We start from the raw sequence: 17,805 nt of genomic DNA, 5'->3' as shown, positions 1-17,805 counted from the left end.
GGTGACAGAGTATCTTTTGTCCCCCCCACTTTTCTAGGTGAGAATTTTCAAGATGAGTAACTCTACGCCGTTTTTTTTTTTTTTTCCTTAATGGAAAAATCCTTTCAATGCATCACAGTACAGTTCAGGTGATATGAAAATCATTCACTGCTGAGAGGGGCAGGTCACGTGGTCACCTGAGTCAATGATTAAGACAGTTTAATCCCAGCAGATGTATTTTTACTTAGGTCAGTCTTGACGTATGCACCACCCCTGATGCCTGAGCCAGTGAGAATCAAACTAAAAGAATAAGTAGTGGAAAACAGAATTTCTAATGCCTACCACCACAACAGTAGTGCAAAACAGAATACCAGACTGGGGGTGGCTGCAGCAGCGGGTTTGAATTTATGCATATGTGCTAAGTGGAGAGAGAGAGAGAGAGAGAGAGAGAGAGAGAGAGAGAGAGAGAGAGAGAACCGCAAAGGAAAACAGAAAAAAACGATACGAATGTGGGAAAGTGTGTGTGTTCGGGACAATCACCCCAGATCTCGAGTTTTCATTGGCCCATCCATTCCGCTATTTTTCTTCCAGCAGCCAATCAAAATACAGGGTTTATTTCCGAACATAAACAGATAGTATGGACGCCATTGCATCTCGTATGGTACTTGCTGTGCCGATGTGTGGTATAATTCATTATAATTTCATAGGTTATTACGCAAAATAGCTGTAATTCCTTATATGCACAGAGAGATAAAGATAGCAGGTAAATGATGCACCAAGAGTATAGCGTTGACAGTCATTTTTTCAGTACTAAAAGTGCTCAAGAAATTTGTGGTACAGAGAAAAAAAAAAATTTGAGGTAGAACGGAGGGAAGTTAGCATGCAGGTATCGATAATAGGCTACTACCATCTACGAGAGTACCCTGATGACCAAGGATACTAGTGACATGGAGATGTCTTTGCTAGGGCAACTCCAGTGCCTTCTAATTTATTGCTGGTGTTTCCATTTTCTCTCTAATGAAATAGTAGACCTCTGGTAACATTATGTACTGAGTGTTTTTACATACTTGTCCTCTGAAAGGATTATTAGCTATTAACTTAAAGTAACTTCAAGAAAGCTGTCAATATGTGGGGAAAAGATAGTGTTTCTTTAAGACATTGGAACAAAAGCGACAGTAATGATGTCAATTTATTTCTGATGACATAAAACATCAAATCTAGGAAAGTTTGTGGTGACATATTATGGGGAAATATTCCAAGTGTTTACCCCCCCCCTGGCAAATTTCCTGGATACGCCACTGGCTCACCCCCCTCTCTCTCACATACCTCCATCCCATCCTTCCATCCCATCTTAGGCCTCCCCTCCCTCTCCTCCCCCCCTCCACCTCACTCACATACACTCTCCTGGCTTGTCTCTCGCTCTCCAAGCTCTCCACATGGCCAAACCACCTCAGTGTATTTCCTCCTAACGCTTTCTATCACGTTCACATTAACACCACAACGCTCCTGCACTTCCTCATTTGTCAGTCTGTCTTTCCTTTTAACTACACATGCTCCTTTCAATAATCCTCTCTCCATCCTCCCACCCTCAGCGAAACATATTTCTCATTTGCAATGAGCCTGGTATGGTATGGGTAACAAGACAGCAAAGCACCACGGAGCTGGGCATCACACGTACACACTCCCCACCCGACATTACTGAAGGCGAGGGAGGGGGTAAGGTAACCGTTGGCGTAGCGGATGCGATCATGCGAGTGTAGACGGGTTGGCGCCATGGGCTAACCGTCGGAGATTACACCCCACCCCAGCAAGAGCGACACTGAGGCTCACTGACTCTGGGCTTTTTTTTTTTTTTTTCGTTCAAAGATTTCCTGCAACTTTATTGCAGGCCGGGCCATACATTAGCCCGGTCAGTGGGGTATGGGCTGGTTAAAAAATAGTAAGTGGGGAGGACAGGACCTAGGGATTGCCTAGCACACACGTCCTGTCTCCTGGCGGGCTTTGTGGTGTGTGACTCTGGGCTGCTGGCATGGGGGTTTTATAGGTAGAGGCAGACTGATGGGCGCCGCATTGGGGGCGGGACTTGCAACAAGGGAAACTCCCATAAAATAGAGGGGAGCCTTAAGTAACTTCGACGAATCTTTATACTGAGCATTGTCTTTTCGTTTTTTTCTCTCTCTCTGTCTTGTTCTTGCGTTGCCTCCATGTTAAGCCCTGTACACACTGGGCATCAAGTTGCGCAACATGTTGAAAATCACCCTGTCACTGCATCAGCCTCGCGTGATGGTGACAGGCAAGCAGCGTGGAGTCAACCTTGTATGTGCTGCCCTCGCGCGGCGATGACGACTGACGTTGGCCTTGACAATCCAATGTGCCACTTGTACAAATTTTGTGGGTAATTTCAGAGTGTCAGATTTTGAAAACTGTACAGTATTTATCTATCTAGCTATTTTAAAACCTATCTATCTATCTATCCATCTACCTATCCATGTCTACCTATCTGTCTATATATCTATCTGTAGTTCTATAACATTTTCTCCTTCTCTCTCTCCCCCACAATCTCTCCCCACTTCCCTTCCCTAGCTTCCTCCCCACCTCTACCTCCCATTTTGTCTTCCACTCCCTCCACTTCACCTCTCTCCCCCCCCCTCCCTCTCTATCCCTCCTTCCTTCTCAACTACCCCCTTCCAAACACCCCCAGGGCCTCCCCCCACCCAACACCCCAGGGGAGGAAGACCGCCCCTGAGATTTATCTGATAACCCACGTGTACCTTGCCTACCTCACCTGTTTTACCTGTGTGTGTGTGTGTGTGTGTGTGTGTGTGTGTGTGTGTGTGTGTGTGTGTGTGTGTGAATAAAATGTATGTGTAATTCATCATATGTACACTATTACAATATGCCTGTGTGTACGCCTTTGTGTGTATACGTGTGCGTCTACAAATATGTGCGAGTATCCTAAGCAATAATAATATTCCCTTGTGAGTTGCCAAAATAATATTACTACAACAATATCAACGTTAATTTACAGTAATGGGATTTATGGAGAAACAAACCCGCTACATAAATACATAAAGCGCTACATACATTTACAAATCTAGCTGAAAGACTTAAACGCATTATTATTATTGTTGTTATTATTATTATTAAAGTATTTGTTTAGATTTTACTGATTAATTCTCTGTCTGTCTGTCTGTCTGTCTGTCTGTCTCTCTCACTTCCTGATAACCCACGTTCACCTGTGGCTTCGTCAGCAGGTTAAAGTCTTTTGCTTCCTCTCTCTCTCTCTCTCTCTCTCTCTCTCTCTCTCTCTCACACACACACACACACACACACACACACACACACACACACACACACACACACACAGATGAGGCCCCAGATACGGTCCACCACTTCACACTCATTGTTTGCTTTCACGTCCACACCAATGACCTTCTCTGTCTCCCTCCCTCTCTCTCTCTCTCTCTCTCTCTCTCTCTGTTAACCCAGTATTTCTTTTATCTGTTTCTCTGAATTGGTCATGTTTCTCTCTCTCTCTCTCTCTCTCTCTCTCTCTCTCTCAAAACTTTACAATCTCAACACCTTCAGTCTTTTCACCTCCAAGTAATTTGTCTTCCCTAGGGTCATTTTCGCTTCACCCCCCCTATAAATCTTGCCCTCCTACAGCGTCCCCTTCAGCGTCTCAGGCGGAACAAAGGTCAGGGGAGGCGTAACAAAGGTCAAATGAGGTCTTATCTATGTTTAAACTCCGGGATTAGGACAGTGGGGGTGGTGGTGGTCGGGTCTAAAGTAATAATGAAATAGATCATCTAAAGTAATAATGAAATACATCATCTAAAGTAATAATGAAACTTTATCTAGCATTAGTAAGGCCACATAGATCATCTAAAGTAATACTGAAACTTTATCTAGAATTACTAAGGCCACATTTAGACTACGCAGTACAATTTTGGTGTCCTTACTATAGAATGGATATTAATTCGTTAGAAAATGTACAGAGAAGAATGATAAAAATGATACATGACGTCCGGAACCTGTCATATGAAGACAGACTGAAAAGACTAAGTCTGCATTCGCTAGAGAGGCGTAGAGTAAGGGGAGACTTAATTGAGGTGTTTAAGTGGATGAAGGGTATAAATAAGGGAGATATCAGCAAGGTACTTAAAGTGAGCATACAGGATAGAACTAGAAATAATGGTTTCAAACTAGAAAAATTCCGTTTCAGTAAGGAAATAAGTAGAAATTGGTTTGGTAACAGAGTAGTAGACGAATGGAATAAGCTACCTAGTAAAGTAGTTGCTGCCTCTTCCATTGAGAGTTTCAAGCATAGGCTAGATAAGCATATGACTAATAAGGGGTGGATATAGAAAAAAGAAAATCTTATAACCAATACTAATTCATAATTTTCCCTTTTCAGGTTACACTGTGATAGTCTCTATTCTCCTTTCACACTTTCCTGTAAAATGTCCACGCCAGTTTTTCTATACGGCGTGGTGTTCTTTCTGACTTTTTCCCGCCGGCTTCGGCTGGAGGGTTTGGAAGGCGGGGGAGAGCCTTCTTCTTTGCTATCCTTATCTCATTCTAGTAGTTCAGTTACTCTTCTAGGAGCTGCCTAGCATGGGCCAACCGGCCTACTGCAGTTATCCTCTCTTCTTATGTTCTTATGTGAATGCTAAATGGTTCACGGTACTTCTCTCTCTCTCTCTCTCTCTCTCTCTCTCTCTCTCTCTCTCTCTGGTGGTTTAGGCCTGTCACCCATTTTTCTTTACATCTCAGGTACACAAAAGGAAAATAGAGTCTGTGTAACATTCCTTTCATTTCTGGGTACTGACCGGGTGGGGGAGGGATTAGGGAGGTGGGGGAGGGATTAAGAGGGTGAGGGGAGGGAAGGAGAGGAGGAGGTAGTGGAGGGAAGGAGGGGTAGTGGAGGGAAGGAGGGGTAGTGGAGAGAAGGAGGCAAAATGGAGGGATGGTGAAATGGAAGGGTGTGAGAGAGAAGGGTAGGTGAGAAAGGGAGGTTTGGGAGGAGGTGAAAGGAAGAAAAAGAAAGAAATGGAGAATGGAATAATAGAGAGAGAGAGAGAGATTATTGAGACGAATGAGAACAGCAAACCAAATTACCGAAGGAAGAAAGGATGGATGAAAGAGGGAGACGAAAAGAAAAGAAAAGAATGAAGAGAAAGGAAGGAAGGAAGGAGAAAGTGAAGGAGAGAGAGAGGCCAAGGAGGAGAGAGATTAAGACAAGAGGGATTAAGGGAAGGAGAGGGAGGTATGGAGGAGGGAGAGGGGGAGGGAAGAGAGGAGGGAAAAAAAATTAAGAAATAGCCAGAGTATAAACGAAGAAGGAAGAAGCGAGAAACAATGAAGAAAAGTAGATTAATAGACAAACAGTTATACACAGATCGATAGATAGATAGATAGATATATATGGACTGACAGAGAGAGAGAGAGAGAGAGAGAGAGAGAGAGAGAGAGAAAGACGAAAGAACAATCCATCTTATACCAAAAAATCCAAATTGCATCTCTCTCTCTCTCTCTCTCTCAATACCGCAAAGGAGGAGGTTGAACTGTTTTTGCTCGACATGTTAGTTTTATTGCAGGTTGAAGGATATTGACGAGTTTGTGTGTGTGTGTGTGTGTGTGTGTGTAATTCACCGGGTCGGTCAGGATCACTTGATGGTCGTGATCGTCAGCTTTTACCCTCCCGGAAGGGAGCTGAGAGCTCATATAGTCCGATCTAAGGGCAAGGCTGTGACCTTCACACACGCACTCACCCGTCCCCTTGCTCAAGGGGGACAGTAACCACCCACTTCGTCAGTGAAACTTTTCGCAACCTGAGCGAGGCGCGAACTCCCGTCCACCAGTTGGCAAGCGGGAACGTTACCACTGCACCAGCGAGCGGTGTGTGTGTGTGTGTGTGTGTGTGTGTGTGTGTGTGTGTGTGTGTGTGTGTGTGTGTGTGGCTGATCTGATGGATGGTGAAGAGATGGAAGGCTGGATGGTTATGTAAGGACTGATGCATTAGAGAAACCGCAGATGCAGACAGAGATCGAGTTGGTTTATGTCTGTATGTTTATGTATGTATGTATGGATAGATGGAATAGAAAAATATTTACTAGTCAATTTTCCACCTGATTTTTACCTGTCTGTACTTGTGGATGTATACACGTATTTATATGCATGTATGTGTGTACATAAGAACATAAGAAGAGAGGACAACTGCAGTGGGCCGGTTGGCCCATGCTAGGCAGCTCCTAGAAGAGCAACTGAACTACTAGAATGAGATAAGGATAGCAAAGAAGAAGGCTCTCCCCCGCCCTCCAAACCCTCCAGCCGAAGCCGGCAGGAAAAAGTCAGAAAGAACACAACGCCGTATAGAAAAACTTGCGTGGACATTTTACAGGAAAGTGCGAAAGGAGAATAGAGACTATCATAGTGTAACCTGAAAAGGAAAAATTATGAATTAGTATTGGTTATAAGATTGTCTTTTTTCTATATCCACCCATTATTTGTCATATGCTTATCTAGCCTATGCTTGAAACTCTCAATGGAAGAGGCAGCAACCACTCCACTAGGTAGCCTGCTCCACTCGTCCACCATTCCATTAGCAAACCAACCTCTACCTATTTCCCCACCGAAACGGAACCTTTCTAGCTTGAAACCACCATTTCCAGTTCCATCCTGTATGCTCACCTCAAGCACCCTGCCGACATCTCCCCTATTTAAACCCTTCATCCACTCAAACACTTCAATCAAGACCCCCCCCCCCACTCCACGCCTCTCCAGCGAATGCAGACCCAGTGTCCTCAGTCCGCCCCCACATGACAGGTTCCGGACGTCATGCATCATTCCTGTCACTCCTCTCTGCACATTTTCCAACGAATCAACATCCACTCCACAGCAAGGACACCAAAACTGCACTGCGCCGTCCAAATGTGGCCCTACTAATGCTAGTTAAGAACAGGGTAGAGACTGGTTTTGCAATAAAGTAGTAGATGAATGGAATAAGCTACCTAGTAAAGTAGTTGCTGCCTCTTCCATTGAGAGTTTCAAGCATAGGCTAGATGAGCATATGACAAATAAAGGGTGGGTATAGAAAAAAAATCTCATAACCAGTACTAATTCATTCTTTTCCCTTCTCAGGTTACACTATAATAGTCTCTATTCTCCTTTCACACTTTCCTATAAACAGTCCACGCCAGTTTTTCTATACGGCCTGGTGTTCTTTCTGACTTTTTCCTGCCGGCTTCGGCTGGAGGGTTTGGAGGGCGGGGTAGAGCCTTCTTCTTTGCTGTCCTTATCTCATTCTAGTAGTTCAGTTACTCTTCTAAGAGCTGCCTAGCATGGGCCAACCGGCCTACTGCAGTTGTCCTCTCTTATGTTAATCTCCAGCACAACTTCCCACCAACAACTATGAGTGAGAGAGAGAGAGAGAGAGAGAGAGGGAGAGAGAGAGAGAGGGAGAGAGAGAGAGGGAGAGAGATTCTGCACATTTATAGCCTCGTTTTTTGGAGAGGAAGACGAGAAAAAACTCTCTCTCTCTCTCTCTCTCTCTCTCTCTCTCTCTTTCCCTCTTTCTCATTATTTCTGTCTTGTCATTCTATCTTTTAGCATTGTGTTTGCCTCCCCCCTCTCCTCTCTCTCTCTCTCCTTCATATCATACATCTCCACATGTCTCCACTTTGGCACTAAGACCCACCGTCCATACTGAATACACAAAGGAGTACAAAGGAAAGCAAACAGCAACAGACCTTATCGTCCTTTCGAGGCTGTTTGTTTAAGAATAGACTATGACTACGAGATCTAACTCTACATGCTGAAGGGTAAAGATAGTAAAGCAATTCATAATTTTTCCTTTTCACTAATTCATAATTTTTCCTTTTCAGGTTACACTATAATAGTCTCTATTCTCCTTTCACACTTTCCTGTAAAATGTCCACGCCAGTTTTTCTATACGGCGTGGTGTTCTTTCTGACTTTCCTGCCGGCTTCGGCTGGAGGGTTTGGAGGGCGGGAGAGAGCCTTCTTCTTTGCTATCTATATCTCATTCTAGTAGTTCAGTTACTCTTCTAGGAGCTGCCTAGCATGGGCCAACCGGCCTACTGCAGTTATCCTCTCTTCTTATGTTCTTATGTTGAAGAAGGTTCACCCCGCCTCCAAACCCTCCAGTTAAAACTAGCAGGAAAAGGTGAGAAAAACCACCAAGTAGCATGGAATAGCTGATACGGAAATTTCATAGGAAAGACTGAAAAGGAAAAGTGACATCTATAATACTGTATCAATTTCATCTATAAGGTACCACGCTAGGGCTGTCTCATACAGGACCGGTGTATTGGTATTAGCGGGGGTATTTTACTGTTAGGAAGCTTACTATAGTCTCACCAATCTTAAACCCAGGTTCGGGTGGAGTCTGGCGCTGGGTGCAGCCATGCCATACTTCCTAAACGAGCGATGAGTAGATTCTGTTATATATGTAATAGGCATCACAGATAGGTACACACATACTAATACACTATAAACCTAAGTATTCTAGCATATAAAAGGAAGGTAAACGTGTAATGCATATGGCTCTTGTACATCAATAAAGAAACGTGGCATACATATTTTACAGTGGTGCTGAAAAATATGTAGTTACTTTTACCGACTTTCACGGTAGTTCTAAGTTGGGTAAGTAATGTAACAATTACGTTTATAATATAATTTGAAGGAATCAGTAGAACATACGCTATTTTCTTAATAGAAATAAATAAGTTAAAACACTCACGAGCGGCAACACCAGGCCCATACTGGGAGTTAATCCATTGGAGGGAGATTTAAGCTTCTGCCAGGTGCTTCCACTATTCACTTTCTATGTTGATGCAGACACAATGGCAGCTACGCCAACTCGCTCGCATCTACATAGTCAAGCCAAAGAAATGGCCTTCAACGTAAGCCAGTATTTTCTGCAGGAGAAGCAGTACGGAGGAATTTTCGATGACGTGTCAAGGGCAATTCATCGAACAGCTGCAGCAACAGGACTTAGCAAGAGCAGGATTGAAGCAATACGCAGAGAAGCAAGAGATAATGAAGAAAACAACTCTCCAGAGTTTACGTCTCCCAAGAAAATCACTCTCACCTCTTCTGATGAGGAGGATTCATGATAATTTCTTACATGCTGTAAGAGAAGAGGAATAGGCCTATCGGGGAAACCTCTTAAAAAAAAAAACGCGCCGTGACTTTTACCTCTTGGGTGGTGTGGAAAGAAAGTCTAAGTTTTAATATGTAGAGTGTAATTTAAAGGCTATAACCAGGTAAAAAATCATAAATTATATGAGAGAGAGAGAATGCGACTTTTAAATTCATTATTTTGATTATATTTATAACTTAAACTAGTTTGTCTTTACACACACATACATACACAAACACACACACACACACACAGAAGTGGGTGAAGTCATGTCAGGCCAGGTGGCGAGATGGGAGCGAACTCTAACGGTGTCAGGTCAGCCACTAGCCAATGAGAGTATAGGAAACAAGGCATCGCTGTACGCCGGGAAATCCCCGGCTAGACTCCACCCAAACCTAGGTTTTAGATTGGTGAGACTATAACACCTCTTCCTGACCGATCTGTTTCTGCTTCTGCTCCGTTACTATATTCTACTCATGCAATCGATGACGATATGAAGACATAGGAAGCCAACCAGGGGATAGTAATGAGTCGTTTGGAGAATAAATCGGTAAGGAGGAGGGAAAAACACTGTTGGGAGGAGACTGGTATGTAGGGAGAGTACGGTTTCTATAGGGTCACACACACACACACACACATATAAATATATATATATATATATATATATATATATATATATATATATATATATATATATATATATATACGTGGAGGGATTGCATATACCGGTAATGACTTTATTGATGTGGAACAAAGTGTACAAGTCCTGGAGTATGATAGTGAGAGAGGGGCGCGCGCACACACGCGCGCGCACACACACACACACACACACACACACACACACACACACACACACACACACACACACACACACACCAGAATATATTGTCCCTTGAGAATTAGCCTCCCTCCTCAGGTCACACACACTCTTGGCTGCCTTTCATTTTAACTTCCTTCTTCCTTATGTATTATGAAACTTATCTCTACATCAAATCCTTTATCAATACCCCTCTTATGTTTCCTTTTTTCGCTCGAGAGAGAGAGAGAGAGAGAGAGAGAGAGAGAGAGAGAGAGAGAGAGAGAGAGAGAGAGTAGCACCAGACAGACAGAGATGAGTTGAAGGGGAGAGGCTGGTGCAGTACATTTAAGGTTATTAAATACGGCGATGAATTACGGATGACTTGATGAGCCTTATAATGGGATACTGACTGCATAAGTACAGCATGATAAATACATTATTTTCCTTTGTGTTTCAAGACCATGAAAAAAGAGATTATAAAATATAATGAAAACACATCACAACAAAATGTTAGAAAAAACGTACATACATACATACATAGAGAGAGAGAGAGAGAGAGAGAGAGAGAGAGAGAGAGAGAGAGAGAGAGAGAGAGAGAGAGAGAGTAACACCAGACAGGTGAAGATGTCTTTCCAGATTAGACGATACACTTGTACTGGTCATCAAATGGATTCCTAACCTCACTCACGCACCTCCCACCCCAACATCCACCAATCACAGACATTCCAGTGGGAAGAGAGTGGGATGAGCTTCTCCGCCACCTCTCGCTGTCGCCACTTTCAGTCTTTGGGGGTTTTATTTCTTGGAAAAGCCAAATCTGCTCTGTGTGTGTGTGTGTGTGTGTGTGTGTGTGTGTGTGTGTGTGTGTGTGGAGGGTGGGTGATGGGTGGCATCCGGATATGTGTGGGGGGAGTGTTATAGAAATGCTTGTGTTCATGGGCGCCTGTGTGTGTGTGTGTGTGTGTGTGTGTGTGTGTGTGTGTGTGTGTGTGTGTGTGTGTGTGTGTGTGGAGGGTGGGTGATGGGTGGCATATGGATATGTGTAGGGGGAGTGTTATAACCGATTTAATTTAGCCCAGTCTCACCTAACCTATCAATATTTGCTCGAATTGAACCCTGCCTAACCTCGAATGACCTAATCCAACCTAAATCAACCCAGCCTAATCTAGCTTAACCTCACCTAACCCAGTCTAATTATATTTAACCTCACAATCTCACCTAACTTTGCCAAACCTAACCTAACCTATTCTGACGCTGCCTAACCCTATCTAAAGCGACCTAATCTCACCCAGTCTAACTTAACCTAACAATACCTGACCTAACCCAAACCAGCCAAGCCTAAAATGGCCTAATCCAACCGAACCTAACCCAACCAAATAAAACCCAACCCAAAATCTATCAAAACCGACGTATTCTAAAGCAATCTAACCTAATCCGTCTATATCTAGTCGAACTGAACCCAACCCAACCAAAAATTACCTAATCAGACCAAACCCTGCCCAAAGTGACCTAACCTAACTTTCGATCGGCTATATATTCGCTAAGAAAAAAAAAAATGTTGCTGCCTGAAAGTCTACGGATGACACATTCCAAGTTTCGCCCGTTCTGTGTACTAGTATGAGAGAGAGAGAGAGAGAGAGAGAGAGAGAGAGAGAAAGTGTGTGTGTGTGTGTGTGTGTGTGTGTGTGTGTGTGTGTGTGTGTGTGTGTGTGTGTGTGTGTGTGTGTGTGTGTGTGTGTGTGTGTGTGTGTGTGTGTGTGTGTGGGTTTGGCGATGCGTGTGTGCAAGAGATAGAAAAACCCAACTGTCGGTGTGAACCAAAAGGCAGGAGTGGCCATAAAGAATTTTCATGTACACCATTGGGGCTCCTCCACGTGATTCATAGACTACGCCTTCGCCATCAGACGTAAGTGATACCGTTATAGGAGATCCCTGGCCACAGCAGACCTACTCGCCACAGCAGACCTACTCCCCACAGCAGACCTACTCCCCACAGCAGACCTACTCCCCACAGCAGACCCACCCTCACAGCACACTCAGGCATATGTGTAGCTCTGGTGGGCTAGAACAGTAAGTGCTTCTGTTATACAAGACACCTGGCCATTGGAATCCTTCTCTACTCCAGTGTATGCCTGGTGTGATAAAGCTGGTTCCTGCAGCCTTTAAGATAAGTACATATGAAGTGCCATTGAAAAGAGGTGTAGGTGCTGCCTCGTTTGTATCTTCATAGTGTTCCACCAGGTCGTCGGCAGATGTCTAGGATGCTACTGTGAGAAACATCGAGATCAATGGTTCATCCTGTTACAACATTCCTTATACCTGGCCCCTGCAGTACCTTTGACAAACAGTACTCCCTTTACCTGGCCCCTGCAGTACCTTTGACAAACAGTAGTCCCTTTACCTGGCCCCTGCAATACCTTTGACAAACAGTAGTCCCTTTACCTGGCCCCTGCAGTACCTTTGACAAACAGTAGTCCCTTTACCTGGCCCCTGCAGTACCTTTGACAAACAGTAGTCCCTTTACCTGGCCCCTGCAGTACCTTTGACAAACAGTAGTCCCTTTACCTGGCCCCACCAGTTCCTTTGACAAACAGTAGTCCCTTTACCTGGCCCCTGCAGTACCCTTCTGTCTACCACCACACTGCTAGCCTCACGTACTCTCATAATTCGTATGCCGCTGCACTACCTTATCCTGTACTCCCGTCTCCCTACATACATTCTATCACACCAAGCCCCACCATACATACTCAGCTGCCCTTTTGTGCACTCTTCGGCTCACCTTCCCCAACTGCCTCTGTTTTTGAGCTAAAAATCTTCCTGTTGTTTCCGTTTCACTGCCTGTTCTTCTAGCTGGAGGGATTATATAGTGTTCTTTAAATCTTCACTAATGACGGCAAGGTTAACACACACACACACACACACACACACACACAAATGTATATTCAATGGCGTATGCACTTAAGTCCACTTAAGCGCTAATTAGGTTCCACTTAAGTGCCACTCACGTTTTTTTTTTTTTTTTTTTTTTTACGTGTCCGACTCTGGGCAAAGGCTTCAGGGCCTATTTCTTGGAGGCAGTGACCTATTCCAAGGCCCAGTAGTCGTCCTACACATCCACATGTCACCACTTCGGCGCTAACACCCACTCGGTAGAAAGTTAAATATTTGGTGGTGAGTCGCCAAAAACATTTGATGTTCACTGTTCATGGGACTAGGTTTAAATGCGCGCCAATGTCTTCCCATTCTACATGAGATATACGTACTGTATAGAGGTTCTTAATTTTTCTAACGTATGCTTAAACAGTACAGTATATTTATCCTTTTGCTGCATGTACTGTGTTAGTACCAGTGATGTTCGTGTTCTGTTCATTCTTGAATGCCTTGTTACTGTACAACAAACTCGTACGAACAGTTAAAGACTAAAATGAACGAAATAGCACTCAAAATATCGTCTGAAATAAAATAAAACATGAGTATCAATATTTACGAGAAGGCGCGCTGATGGAGAGCGCCTGGTCTTTTTTACGCTGTTTACGGTGTTAGTAATCGTGATGTTGGCTGTTTGCTCATTATTTTATACTCATTTTATTGCAGGACAAACACTTACGAAGAAAAAGAGACTAAAATGAATAAAATAGCACAAAAAATAACGTCGAAAATACAGTATACACATTTACACCAGCTGCCTTTGTTTTTTTCACATGTTATTGTTGATTGTGTTATTGTATTGGTAATGCTGTATTCCGTTCAACCTTAAATGCATGTAGCCTTATAGAAAATCACACTGAGAACAATATGATACGTAAATGAATAATGTAGCACGAAAAATAAGGCCAGAAATAAGAAAAGTATAAACAAATGTAAAAAATTACTCGCTGCCTGGCAACCCCGGCTGACCTGCAGGTATAGAGGGGCGTAGAGGAACGATGAAAGAAGAGAGAGAGTTGAAAATAGAGAATGCTTAAAGGTGAAGGAGGAGAGGAGAGAGATAAGCAAGGAGGAGGAGGTTGGAGCTGACCGAAAAAAGAAAAAAAGACGATAAAGAGATTTAAAAAACACAACGAAATGATGTAAAAAATTTAGGTTCTGCCTAGCATGGGCCAACCAGCCTACTGCAGTTATCCTCTCTTCTTATATTCTTATGTAATTCCTCTCATGCCTTCGTCATTGTGCCGTTGTTTATCGTTCAGTGTCTTTATTTGTTCCCTCCCCCCCCCTCTCTCTCTCTCCTGTAATCCTTCCCCCCCACAACCCTCTCTCCCCTTCCTTTCTAATCGCTTCCCCACTTTACACCTCAGTCAATTTTCTCACCACACTTCTCTTTTCTTCTTTTCTCCTCTCTTCCTCTTCTCTCCTCCCACTTACGTGTCTCTTCTTTCCTCTCCTCTCTCCTTTCCCTCCTTTTTTCCCTTTATCTTTTCTTTCACGTTTTTCTCTTTTCTTTCTCACTTCTCTTTCTCTCCCTTCTTTCCCTTTTCCCCGTGTATTTCTTTCACTCTTCTCTTTTCGACATTCCTTACACTTCCTCTTTCCTATGTCGTCCGTGTTCTTTCCTGTATCCTACCTCCTTTCCCCCTTTCATCTCCCCAAGGGTTTTTATCAATTGTACCGTACGAAAAATAAAGATAGGATAGGACCACTCAGAACAGAATCAGGTGACATTACCAGTGAAGATAAAGAAATGTGCTCCATCCTAAATAATTATTTCATATCAGTATTCGCCAAGGAAAATCTAGCCCTGGGCTGGGATGCACAAAACTCCGTCGGATGGCAGCCTTAAGGCTGGCCTTATATGAAATATTAAAGGCGGCCCTACGGCTGCCTCTAAGGCCCATGCACGACGACCCGTTGCCTTGTCTTAAGGCTGACTTAAGTTTCGTGCATTGGTCTTAGCTAAGGCTGGCCTTAAGTGTAGGGAATGTTTTGGGGGAAATCTAATGCGTCAGCTGCGACCCTGCCGACCAATCAGACGGCAGAACACAAACACTGGGCCAATCACAGACCTTCAATGAATCAGCTGGGGGTGAGAGGCGAGAGGAGTGTTTATGTTACCGTCATAGTGGGAAACCCGTCTCTGTATAGAATGCCTAGGTAAACTTCAAGCCAAGGTATAGGATAGAATCATCTGTACACATTTCCTTGGTATTCTGTAGATTACCGTGTTCATTTTAGGCAACGTGAGAAACGACCAAACTGCAGCAAACCGGCAAACTGTGAACCCAGTCACTTCAGTACGTTAGGTTAATTTAGGCTGCGGTTAGTTTTAGCTGGGATGGTCTAGGCTACGTTTAAGTTCGATTACGGTAGGTTAATTTAGTTAAGTGCTTAAATAACGTTCTTCTATATTAACCTAACCTGACCTAACCTACAGTATCCCAGCCTTACCCCCTGTTGTTTATTACATTATACTTTGCCATAAAAATGTTAGACATTCTACAGAATACCTATGCATTCTATTAAAGTCCCAGGTTAGGTAAAATATATACAGTCAGAATGAAATAAACTTATACTTTGCCAAAAAAATGTTGGTCATTCTATAAATTCCTAGGCGTTCTATACAATACCTTATTTTCACAAAATGCGGTAACAAAAACACAACAGTCAAGGATAAGCACGTGAAGTGCCGGTAATTAATTGAAAATGTTGGGTGCAATGAAAAGACGTCCCAATATTAGTGATGAAGAGCAATACACCCACACAACCTTTAAAACAGTAAGATGAGAGGGTTTAGGAGTAAAGAAACAAAATAGCAATATGAATGGGAACTTATTATGTTTGCCATGTTTTACCTAACCATTGTCTAACTTTAAACAAAGTAATCAGCAACCACAGCTACCTGGCATAAAATGTCACCATAGACGCCTTGGTTCAGGGATCTCTGGTGGTTGGAATTAGCCCAGATAAAGACAGCGTTGAGTGCTGTCAGGGTATCTGTAATTACAGCTCAGTATCATTTTGTTGCTGTCACAAACAACTTGCACAGCCAGTGAATGAAACCGTTTGCAGCTGACAAATACATGTTTTTTGTGATCTGGGGCCTTAATTGGTATTAGGGTTCAACCCATTGCTCCAAGCACTTTAGGAAGTTAGGAATAATGATGAATTATCACCAATCCATAATATGGCTGCATGGCATAGTAGAAGGAAAATAAAAACCATAAGAAACACAAACATCAAGAAAAGGGAGTAGAACAGAAGACAGGAGGGCAGTAAGGAAGTCTGGAGACAAAAAGGCCCCTTTTAGTTGCCCCTTACAAGCAGGGATACTGGAGATGTATTCTTCCCCTCCCTTCCCATGGGAGCCCAAATACTTTAGGAAATTTATTTTGTGGAAACCCTCATCTCTGTCCTTCTCAGCAAACCACTGGGCATCTTAATTTTTCTCAGTAATTTTCTGTATAAACTGTCACACGTGATATCACTTTGCATACACTTGACTCATGAATACCACCCTCCAACAACACTGAAAATTCCCACTAGCGTAGAACCTCTGGGTTGCCAAAAATTGTTGCGTAGGCAAGAATGTCAGGGCAGTGTAACGTGACACTTCCAATATGAGGATCAAGTTCCGTTAAACAAAGGAATTCGCTCCTGGGGAGGCGATATTGTCTCAAAACATGTTCATCATTTATGTTACAGGGGTTCAGTGGCTCCAAGAAACCTCCATTCCCTTCGCAAAGCACGATCTAGCTCACAGGCAACTGATCAACTCCATGCCGAGGCAAACAATAACAAGTTGGGTCCGGTTTGTGCTACAGAGAATATCAAATCGGAGTTACTTTATTTACGGGTCTCAATACGGTAAGGCTGCTCCGACCCAGCCTCAGCGGCTGAGGCGGCCTTACCGAGGCTTACCCTCCTGTTGGTGCTTCGTGCATGGGCCTTAGCGACCCACGGCCTTAAACTACCCGACTTAAGGCCGTGTGTAGCCTTAAGGCCGTTTGTGCATCCGGGCACTGGTCCCTCAAGTAGCAAATATTTACGATGAGAATACGGAAAATATTCTTAGTAAAATAACCATTAGTAAGGAGGACGTATTGAAAGAAATTAATAAGTTAAAACCTCAAAAATCGCCAGGTCCGGACGATATATATGCAAAAATTATAAAAGAAACCAAAGAAGAATTATGTCAGCCACTTTTAACATTATTTAATGACTCTTTTAAGTTCAGGAGAAGTTCCAGAGGCGTGGAAGACCGCAAACGTAGTGCCCATCTTTAAAAAGGGTGATAAATCAGCTGCGTCGAATTATCGTCCGATAAGTCTAACGTCAATAGTAGGAAAAATGTTAGAGTCAATTTTGGCAAATAAGATTAGAGAACACTTAGAAAGATTTAATCTTATAAACGAAAGTCAGCACGGATTCAGGCAAGGACGATCCTGCCTCACAAACTTGTTGTCATTCTACTCGGAGGTCTATGAGGCAGTAGACAGCGATAAAGCTTACGATGTTATTTATCTGATCTTTAGTAAAGCTTTTGATAGGGTCCCACACGAAAGGTTAGTTAGAAAGGTTCGAGCACACAGTATAGACGGCGATATCTTAAAATGGATAGAATCCTGGCTGGAAGGACGAAAGCAGAGAGTACTAATAAATGGAACTAAGTCGGACTGGGGATTAGTAACTAGCGGTGTACCACAGGGTTCAGTAATCGGTCCCTTATTATTTATTATATATATAAATGATCTAGACTTAGGAGTCAATAGCAGCATCAGCAAATTTGCCGATGATACAAAAATAGGGCGTATCATTAACTCGACTGACGATTGCCATAACTTACAAAAAGACCTCGATACATTGTCCAAATGGTCTAAAACTTGGCAAATGGAATTTAACGTTGAAAAATGTATAGTACTTAACGT

This window comes from Coenobita brevimanus, chromosome 51 (genome assembly GCF_032717465.1).
Source record: "Coenobita brevimanus isolate Jiangsu-jjx chromosome 51, ASM3271746v2, whole genome shotgun sequence".
NCBI lineage: Eukaryota > Metazoa > Arthropoda > Malacostraca > Decapoda > Coenobitidae > Coenobita > Coenobita brevimanus.
The sequence above is the reverse complement of the archived record's forward strand: the minus strand, read 5'-3'. Positions refer to the sequence as shown.